The following is an 11,122-nucleotide window of genomic DNA, read 5'->3' as shown; positions in this document are numbered from 1 at the left end:
GCAAACACTGAAACGCACAGCATTTCATACGTATTCCTTCATCTTCACCCCCACGATCCACCAGTCAAACCAATAACCTGAAACAGTAAAATATAACAAATCACACGTAAAGCACATTACATGATACACATAATATAAACTTAAAGATGCACGGTCTTGTTGCACAAGCGAGAGAACGAATTTGAATTCACCAACCCTATATATACCCTTAATCAGCGCCACCTGGCGGAACAGCCAATCACGTGACTATAGTTGCACACCGCTAGGAGAAAGCAATTTCCCACTAATTCATACTTCAAACGTTGGAAATTTCATTTCTCCTAACCCCTTCGTTCCACAACATCACAACACAACACAGTTTACTGGAATACGCTTGTGGCTGGTGAGATATGCAAAGAAAGTCATAGGCCTAGGGAAAGTGAAACTTTCATCCTTTGCTCCAAACTATCTTTAATATACCCGTCTTTAGCTTTTTCACTTCTCCATCGTCCATGACGTTTAAACATTCGATCTGGCAATCCGTTATTTGCAGCCGCTGTTGCTCCACCACTACGCAAGCTATGCAAACCAAACTGTTTTATGTTATCAACATAAGGACGTAAAGCATCAATGAATATCTCTCTTAGTCTTGTATATGATAAAGGAACATTTCCTTTCCTGAGAATATACCCAGAAGCACATTTCGTCACACCTCTGAATATGTACTGATCAGAATCAGAATCAATAGCAGCCATATCAAGATAGCGCTACTGGACAAGCTACTGGACACAGTTTGGTGTGTGTGCGACCTATAACAACCCAAGCACCATCTCTATAAATATCTGTCTTTGATTTTTCAATGAAAACAAAGATATGAGATTGACAAAATACAAGATCAGAACGTGATATATACAATAACTCAGCTGAATGCAAAAAAATCCTGCATATGCCAATAAACACATAGATAGCAATCTAATCTCTGGTAATCCAGCTCCTTGTATTTTATCATCATACATACGTTCCAGAATAGATACCGTAATAGGTTCTTTCTTAATTACAACTTTAGCCAGCTTTCTCTTAGCTCCTTCCAAGACATTCTTGACTAGACTATTCTCAGTGGGACTCACAAACCCTAAACTTGAATGCGCATAACGCAGGCTATAAAAAGCTGTCACCACAGATGAAAAACTTTCACTTTGTTGCATTACTGATACAAGATATAGTGCACAATGCAAAGGCGATACAGGCAAATCACAAGAAATCTCATTACATATCGCCCACCTTTTCCAGGCGGAAAACCCATACTGATACTTTCTGTTTGTCGAATCGGCTCTAGCTCCGGACAACACCGATGGGATGTCATCAGCCAATGCTCTAACATTTTCTGGGAGATCACTCAACTCGTTTCTGTAGACATGCTGGAAAACCTCTGTAAACACATACAGCGTAAAAGTAACGAAAGTCAATAAACAGAGCAAGCATATTAAAATCTAAATCTTTCTCGCCGAACAAACCGCCTTGTATCCTAGAGGCAGTGTACGCGTCCTTATCGGTTGGAAGGTACATCCAATCTTTGATCTGTGAAATAAACACGTTTTAGTACATATCAACGGCCAGAAACACGCAGAAGGCCATTCTGGAACCACTAAAGTACCAGCTGCACAACATTCCTTCAAATGCTTGATAACTCTTGGAATCAAACCTATAGGGGGGACCATCCAGCTCATAGTTCCTTTCCAGGTGACAGTGAAGCAGTCTACAGCTTGACTCCCAGGATTGCTGATCTTAGAATTGAAACGCTCCAATTTCTTATTGTAGTACGACGCAAATCTATCCACATGGTGAGGTCCCCAAATGGCATCTACTTTATGAAAAACCTCCTGAGAAACACCCCAGTCATCACAATCAGGCAGCCGACTAAGAAAATCAGCTATTTGATTAGCACAACGGGGAATCCACTGAACTTCTAACTCAACACAATACTTCAGGCACAAATCGAAAATCCTCAGAGCAATGGACTGTAGATATTGCTTCATACTCCCCTTTGTTATAATGTTAACAACATTCTGATTATCAGTGAACCACTTCACTCGTTGATGAGTCACTTTAAAATCAAACTTTCAAACACAAGTTGTACAGCTTTAAGTTCTCTCCAAGTTGAACTGAGCTTAGCCTCTTCACTTGACCAGTGCCCACAACTAGGTACACAATCTACGTTGACAATATACCCTGCAAATCCAACGTCACTCGCATCTGAATACACAACAGTTGTAGCAGTAGCTGATTGTACAAGTGTTCTAGAATCATATTTCTTTATGTTCTCATGCCAGAATTTCAAATGATTAATAGCCATATCCGACAAAACAATCTTGCTATACCATGATCTTGCCTTAAGAATGTCTATACTGATCGATCGTGTCATACGACACCGGACCCACAACTAACTTCATGGCAATGACTTGACCCACAACAGATGCAACCGACCTTTCACAGACTGGCTTATGAATACAATGAAGCAAAGTATCAATCGCAAGTTTAACCTTGTCAATCTTGCCTTTTGGGACATAAATAGTCATCGATAGTCAATACCAAATCCTAACCATTCCATATTCTTTGAAGGGACCCATAGAGATTTCTCAACTTTAGGTACAAAACCAGATAAGAGGAGATCATTCTTAATTTCCAGACCTGCTGAAAAAGTCATCCGTGATGAGGATCCAGACAGAATACCATCATCCAAAAATGTGACTATTTTGTGCCCATCTGACCTCCACTTTTTAACCAGCTGTCTGGTCACTTTCGTAAAGACATAAGGTGCCGACGTGAGTCCAACGGGTAGAACCATGAACTTATAGAAGCATATTTTACCATACTTGTCTGGCCACACAAAACCAAGATAATCTGTATGCGCCGGATAGATGTCAATACGGTGATAAGCCGAATGGATGTCAAATTTTATAAGCCAGTCATCTTTTTCAATATAGCACAGAACACTTTTCCAATCTTCATATTTCACCGTTCGTTTGAAAATAAATGCATTCACTCTGGACAAATCAAGGATTAGTCGCTTTTTCCCCGAGGATTGAACAGAGACAGTCAATGGCTTCACTACAGTAGGTGGTTCATGACAGGTCACGATCAACTGTTTCATCATCAGCTCTTCAATGGCCTGCGTGACAAAAACATCGTGTTTGATAGCTGACTTGTTATTAGGTATAAACATAGAAGGAGGTGTAGATATAAATGGAGTTTTATATCCGAAAGCAATCAAATCAATAACAAATTGTGACGCATCGATTTGACGCCAAAAACTCAAACTCTGTTTGAGCCTGCCTTTGACAATTATATCTGCTATACCTTGTTCGTACTCATGATAGTTGTCAGTTAGTTTGTAAAAAATGGTCTCAACATCAAAACAATGAGAATACTTAACTGACAAATCTTGACTACTTGTTGCCTGGGGTTGAGACTCCGGCTGTGACCCCCGAGACTTGTTGTGTAGTGACGTTGTACGGACAGTCTCGTCGGTAGTGCGAAAACTCTCCGCAGGCGAAGCATGAACCTGACCTTTGACTTTTTGCACGAAAAAGATGAGCAAGCTGGCTAGGCTGAAGAGCAGGAACAGGTTGCACAGGAAACGGAACGGGCCGAGTGACCGTCGACGAGCGTCGAGCTGACCTAGATGAAGAGTACGGTGATTGACGTGCACGCTTCTGACGAAGTTTCCTGACTGCCTTGTTCTCAGCCGAAGTAATCCTTTTGTCATCGTCAGAATCATCAGCGAGATCATTCGCAACATAATTTCTCACCGTTTCCCAGCCTCCTTCACTAGAATCCGCAATTTTAATGTGCTTATTTCTCTTCTGTACACTTTCTATTGCCGACGTCAGAACCGTTTCAGGGTCTTCATATCGCTGATTCTGAACCGCCAATAGGACTGTATGCAGAAAGTCTAATGTCTCACTGTTGAAATTATATTGTATCTTATTCCCCTCCCTCGACCACGTATAATCCTTCTCGGCTTTGAGTTTCTTCAAATCAGAAGAAGCTTGACAGAACTCATGTCTCAAGGCACCAATTTGTGAGTTAAAGGATTCTTCCAGTTCGTCTTTATTAGCATTCAGCTGTTTCAAGATGGCGTCCAATTTGGCGTTTGTGTCCATTATAAAGATGCACGGTCTTGTTGCACAAGAGAGAGAACGAATTTGAATTCACCAACCCTATATATACCCTTAATCAGCGCCACCTGGCGGAACAGCCAATCACGTGACTATAGTTGCACACCGCTAGGAGAAAGCAATTTCCCACTAATTCATACTTCAAACGTTGGAAATTTCATCGCAATTGAATGGGTAGATTGTGTCCCCTGTACATGGTAAACCCTTATGAATCGTTCTTCACCAAGAGTATGTTTCTTGGTTTTACATTATTGTGCCCGTACTTATCAGTGCGGTGAAGATGATTTCCCTAAAACATGTGTTATGTTTGGTATTACATGCTCATTGGAGTACAGATCCTATCGCGTTCATCGCTTAACTGTCAGCAGACAATCCGCAGTCTAACCTTTTCATCTTGTGTGACGTCCACTAAAGGAAAGCTATAAATAGCCAACCTCGGAATACTAGTCCATGAGTATTTAGATTATTCCTAAAATCATCTCTGCAAGCATTTGCCAGGAACTCTTCTGTTAATATTTGATGAAATCTGGACACCTAGAAACTTCTCCCCAATAATGGCAACATTTGTTCCAATACCAGGACATGGACGTGATCATGTTCATCAAATTATAAGAAATTTCACTGATCACCTGCCCGTGAGTATACTTGACGAATTGCTAACGCGACAATAAAACTGCTAAAAGCGTCTTAAAATCTCATTCATACTCCTTGTAAGGGACCCACTGTGTGCTCTTCGGACAAAGGGTATGTGAGCGTTCGTACGCGTATATTTTTAATGATCTACAAATATGGACTTTGAGCATTCCATCCACAAACATACGCAATTTGCCAAAAGGAATCGCTCATTAGACACACACTATCTGTAAAACATCATAGTAGTGGGTGATAAACTTTCTTAATATCAATATGAACGGCGTTTCGGCGTAGCTACTAACAACTTATGAAACAAGTGATGTACAATACTGCAGTCAATGCTACATAATATGCATAGTAACATGTGAACAGTAAGGTGCTTAATACACAGAAAAGTAGCTCATATTTGTATTAAAAGAGTTGTATATTCACAGAGCTCTCCTCCTGGTTCAAAGTACCAATGTGAACAGAAAAAACATGAAGTATATATTCTGCCCCTGACAAAAATTCAAATGAAACTTCTGATATTGACCAAATGAACTTCGCATATGAATGTTGTTGTCATGCGAATCTAATTGTTCTAGTTATTTTTCTTAAACATTTACATAGAATCTGCATTCCATATCTACGTGTACATGACAAGACTGACGTGATAGCGGCTAGGTGGTTTGACTGATAGAAACTGTTTCCAAAGTATGTAGTACTGGTGTTAAAGTGGGTCAATGTGTTGAAGGAATTTCCGTCATTACAGGTTAGGGTACTAGTAACAAGTGGTGAAAAGGAACATGCCTCTCAGAACCTTCTATTAGTGCCGTACGTGTATATTTATGAATGCTATGTTAGATATACACGTTCTTTATCCCTTGTATTGACGTTGTATCCAGGATGTGACTTGTTTGCATTTTGTCGAACGCGTTTGTAAGGATCATAAAACTGTTATATAGTCAGCTTTACATGACGTACCATGGAGTGTTGGAATGCTACTGTGTAGATCCTATAGATACTATACACCACAGACGGTGACTGAACGAGATCTATTCACTTGAACCAGCTTTTCAGTGGCATAATTTCAAACCTTATAAAAACAGGTAATCGATCGTCATTGAAATATATATTTTGGTCATGACGTCCTGCAACAAAGGAGTGACAGATTGTAGGTTAAGTGAGTTTAAGTGAGTAGGTTAAGTGATATTTAACGTCACCAGATTGTAGGGATTACCATTCAACCAAAAGTAATGTCATACAGTATGTTCACCTATCAGGGGACGGAAATTATGTATCCCCATGACAGGAAAATATGCAGTAGATGATAGTTTCTCTTGTCATATTGCCAATGGCATCGTTCTGGATCCACCGCTAAATGGTATTGTAATACAAGTCACGTGAATAGGCGCGTTGGTGTAGCCTAATGGTTAAAGCGTTCGCTCGTCACGCCGAAGACCCGGGTCTCATTGCCCATATGGGTACAATGTGTAAAGCCCGTTTCTTGTGTCCTCCGCGGTGTTATTGCTGGAATATCACTAAAAACGGTAAACCAAAGTCACCGTTCACCTCAAGTATGTTCGGTAAGTTGACACTCAAGTTGTTATAAAATTTAGGTTCTGCCTTAAGCTTCAATAAACTTGAGACTGTTTCATCCCAGCATGTTTTCCTAATAACCGCAAGACTGAGATCGATATACTGGTAGTCCAGTATTTATGGCAATAGGGAATGAAACGGGTACCCGTGTATCCGAGTACGAACCAGGTGGAACCACGGTGAACACGTGCACGAGTACCCTAGTGAGTTGTCTCCCTTGGCGTACGTTTATTCCCGTTTGAGAGACATATAACATGCAGTTTGTTTCCTCGGATGAAAACGGATGCAATCCCTGGTTATATTTAAGAGTCTCTGAGAACTAATCAATAACGTCATTTGTCTTTCGATGACAGCACAACTGTCAACAACGGTTGAAGTGTTCATAGTTGATACAAAACAATCACCCATCCTCAGCCTCATATCATTGGTCTATCCGTGCAGATTTGAAAAAACAACAACATAGATACAGTATTGTAAAATTTTTATTTTGCACTTATACAATAACCCTATTCCCCCAAAATATATCAGTTGTAAGCATAGTTAAGCTGACACACTGTCGATTAAATTTTAGCACGTACAACGTTGTATGCTCGGAAATCGAACAAGAAGTCTAAAATTCTTTGGCATTGAAGATTATGTAAAATTCATAAGTTTTCATCTGTTACAAAGTACCAAAACATGTTTAATGATGTAAACATAAATATAGTTAAACGTGTGAAAACAGTTTTGAAGCACTGAAGCTGTTGTTTGTTTTAATTTATTTTGAAAAAGTTGTCACTGTTCAGGATTTTGGAAGAGACCATCACCCCTACTGTTGGGCTGTGCGAAAGAATGGCCGCTGCACCTCCGAGGTGTTCCCCGCGCGAACGTGCCGAAGTGACTAGCACAGCGGCACCGTCGCGGCGGGAAATAGTTCGTTTTTTAAATCTCAATAACGCAGTCCAGATTCGATTATTTAAAGACCGACGCCATGTAGCTGGAATAATGCGCAAAGCGGCGTAAAACTAAACTCACTCACTGACCTTTCCACCATTTGATAGTGATCTATAAATACATGGTCGGTGTAACTGAAGTGTGTGATCTTGACTCGATGGTTAACAAACGACATTGTAAGCTGTAAGAGTGCTGAAATTAATACATATTCTGTTGTTAGCAGTGATTTCGTATAGATGTCGAAAGTTTTGTTGCTTCTATAGATTTATGTATGTAGTGATGGTAGTCACTGTGTGCAGAGTGCCATTTTATGACAGTGGTTTTTCTTAAATACAGACTGCATGCCTTTGGACAAAGTGTAACCATTCAGACTCACAAATGCACACTTTAATCAAGTGTAATATGTGATTAATCTCATACAAATACTTTCAATCATGCATGGGCGTCGTCTTCCTGAATAATCGGTATTTTTTACTGGAACAAGAAATGCGTATACAGTGTGGCTCGTTTATTGTGTATTTGTAAGAGCCGTCAAAATAAAGCGACACGCATGCGCTTTTCAGTTGTCATGTGCAGATCTACGAAGTCAGTTGCCCCTTCCTCACGCACACACATAAATGAACAATATCGTTGGTGGAAAAATTAGCAATTCTGTGGATATTTCTTTTTGCAATTGATAACTGGCGAGGTAAGTTAAGATATATAGTCTGGTTCATAATTATTGAGAATTTTTCTTCTTACTTTGAGCTATCCTAACACCTCAACTGATTCACTGATACTTAAAACTAAGTAATGGTATAAGGGAGGTAACTCATCTTGGCATACTGAGTATAGTACAATTAGAGTTACCTCCCCTGAATTTGTAGCAGACGTCATTTTCCTCAGCACTGTCAACAATGTCTGCTGAAGATAAAAGAAGGTTGATTTTTGAGTTGTGTATTCAAGGAATTGATGATGTAAATACATTGGCAGAGAGAACAGGAACCCCTCTTTCTACTGTGTATAGGATTAGGAAGAATTTTAAAGAGGGAAAGGATTTTGGGCACCAGAAAGGAGCAGGGAGACCCAGAAAATTGGACTTCTCAGATCGCGTCCGGCTGGGAATTTTAGCGTCTAAAAAGCAAAGGGCAAGCATCTCCAACATCAGGTATGAAATGATAGAAAGGGGATCAACAGTTGTATCAAAATCTACAGTTAGAAGAAATTTGATTGATCTTGGATGGGAGAAAAAGACTGGAATTCCTTCTCCTCTCATGAAACAAGAACATAAAGACAGGCGTGTTGAGTGGTGTTTGGCACATGAAAACTTTGACTGGGAAAATGTGATTTTTACTGATGAAAGCTCAATATGGGTATATCCCAATAATGTGAAAATATGGACAAAGTCTGCGTCAGCACCGTTGTATCGACGACCTAAATACAGCCCAAAGTTTCATGTATGGGGAGGGATATCCTTATTAGGAACGACCCCGCTGTGTGTGTTTGAGGGAAATCTGACAAGTCAACGCTACACTAACATATTGGATAATTTTCTCCTTCCAAGTGCACATGTGTTTTATGGAAATGACTGGATTTTGCAGCAAGATAATGATCCTAAACACACCGCAAAACATGCCAAGCAGTGGTTTCAGGAGAAAAATGTGACTGCATTACCATTTCCTGCATATAGTCCTGACTTAAATCCCATTGAGAACATTTGGGGGATGATGAAGGAATGTGTGAATCAAAAGGGGTTGACAAAAATTGAAGACATGAAGAGAGAAGTGGTCCGATACTGGGACAGCATAACTCACGAGACACTAACCTCTCTGATAGGAAGTATGCCTACCCGTCTTAGACTGTACCGTGAAGCTCAAGGAGACTTGATAAAATATTAAATTGTTACCTACACAACATGAAAAGGTCAGTTCACTTTCACAATACATTCAATTTTATCTGATTTGTTCTCGTTTAATAATATGAAATGCTTTATCTATTCTCAATAATTTTGAACCATACTGTATACAAAGTTACGAACACAAACGCATTTTAGAACTTTGAAATTGTACGCATACCATGGATAACGAGCCAAGACGTTGTTTGGAAGCTTGATTACTAGTGCTGCTAGACGAATAATGCTGTCACCATTCTGTCTCTATCGTTTTGATTGCGTGAAAACCATCAGAAATTATGAAACAGAACAGGCTATAGATTGCCAACAACTGATCGCATATCACCATACTCGGGACCATGAAGACGTACCGTACATTTGCTTCCCACATGACTTCAGCTGTTAGCAATGTAGACACATCTAACCATAAATTAAAATACAGATCTGATACGATCAGAACAAAGTGGAAAGTTTAAACTCACGTACCCTGTCAGGAGGACAATAATTTTACTTAACTGATAGAGTTCTCTCTACCACCATGTATTGTGTAATAAAGCACTCTTTCGCCCTCAACTGTTACGGGTAAAGCACGGGGACATATAATATATAGTTCAGGGCGAAAGTGTTCTTTATTACACTATACATGGTAGAGAGAACAGTATTTCATTTCTAAGATGAAAACTGTTTTCGGATAGTTTCTATTAATCTAAGGCAGACAACAAACGACGGTGTCGGTAATCTAAATTAAGAATCCTCGCGCAGGGCTAACTGACGCGCTCTTCTTTTGATGTGTCACCCCCCTACTTTAAGACGAGTGAGTGAGTTTACTTTTATGCCTTACTCAATATTCCAGCTATATTACCTGTAAATAATTGAGTCTGGACCAGAAGTAGCAGGTACAGTGTATGATGACACGGGCTGCACGGATGACACTCCCGTCACGGAAAAAAGATGGTTGATTATGAAGAGTTTTCTCAGAGCCCCGGACTCTTGGGGAAGTTTCGACCCTTTTCATAGAAGGTTTTCTTGGAGATGCCCCCGCACAAAGGGTCGGGCAGACATACGTTGGCGTAAAAGTCATGAAAATCATCGCTGTTGTATTTACATGCAAGCGGGACAGCGGTTCATTTCCATGTAAGTCAGCTTGGTGATCTGTTATAGTCAGACCTCTCGGAATATGAACAAAACCTTTGAAGAGAGAGACTAACACAGAGACCAGATCTCTCACGTTACTGCGAAATCCACTCACGATTACAAACGCACGTTCTTCATCATCTCTCCATGCTTTTCCCCAATGCTTCAGGCGGTTTTAGACCAACTCAACACTTACGTAGGATAAACGAGATAAACAAAGTATCTATATTAGTCAGCTTGCTGTTATGCCAGAATTGTTAATTGTTATGCTAGAAATCAAACATCTCCTTTTTTGTTATCAGCATACTATGAAAGTTTTTCCTGCGACATAATCAAGCGAGGAATGTAAAGTGCGTGAATTTTGTTTTGTCAACAGATTATAACCTGATTTGAGATAGTCTACCATTCCTTCCAGGCTTGGAATCAGTTCCAGCTGGGACACTGTAGGACAGCTGACTGAATCCGTCGTATTTAAATTGTTAACTAAATGTTTATGAAGATTTTCGCCTGTTAGGACTTTTGACCTATTTCCATTACACCCGAGGAATGATTTTAAATCTCCCTTTGGTTTTCTCGCATAGTTGGGTCCCTTGGGTCCCTCTTTTTCAAGATCATCAAGAACCGACATCACGGTTTGATGATAAAGTCTGTGTGCTTTCTTGTTCTAAAGTCCACTTGTACAGTCTTCCATAATCCATTGAATCTTCACGTGAAGTACTACCCTCATGGGGTGTCTATGTCAACGTCGGTTGGTTCAGCAATATCTGACATATTGAAGGAAACATATTCAACACCTACCTCAACCTAACCTATTGCT

At 40.0% G+C, this 11,122-nt stretch overlaps 1 pseudogene; it reads right to left on the bottom strand.

Moving 5' to 3' along the window:
- Window positions 1–401: 401 nt before the first annotated feature.
- Window positions 402–4,142, bottom strand: LOC137261930 (integrase/recombinase xerD homolog; annotated as a pseudogene).
- Window positions 4,143–11,122: the final 6,980 nt, after the last annotated feature.

This window comes from Haliotis asinina, chromosome 14, assembly GCF_037392515.1.
Source record: "Haliotis asinina isolate JCU_RB_2024 chromosome 14, JCU_Hal_asi_v2, whole genome shotgun sequence".
Classification (NCBI taxonomy): domain Eukaryota; kingdom Metazoa; phylum Mollusca; class Gastropoda; order Lepetellida; family Haliotidae; genus Haliotis; species Haliotis asinina.
Note: the sequence above shows the minus strand (reverse complement) of the source record. Positions and strands in the feature narration are given on the sequence as shown.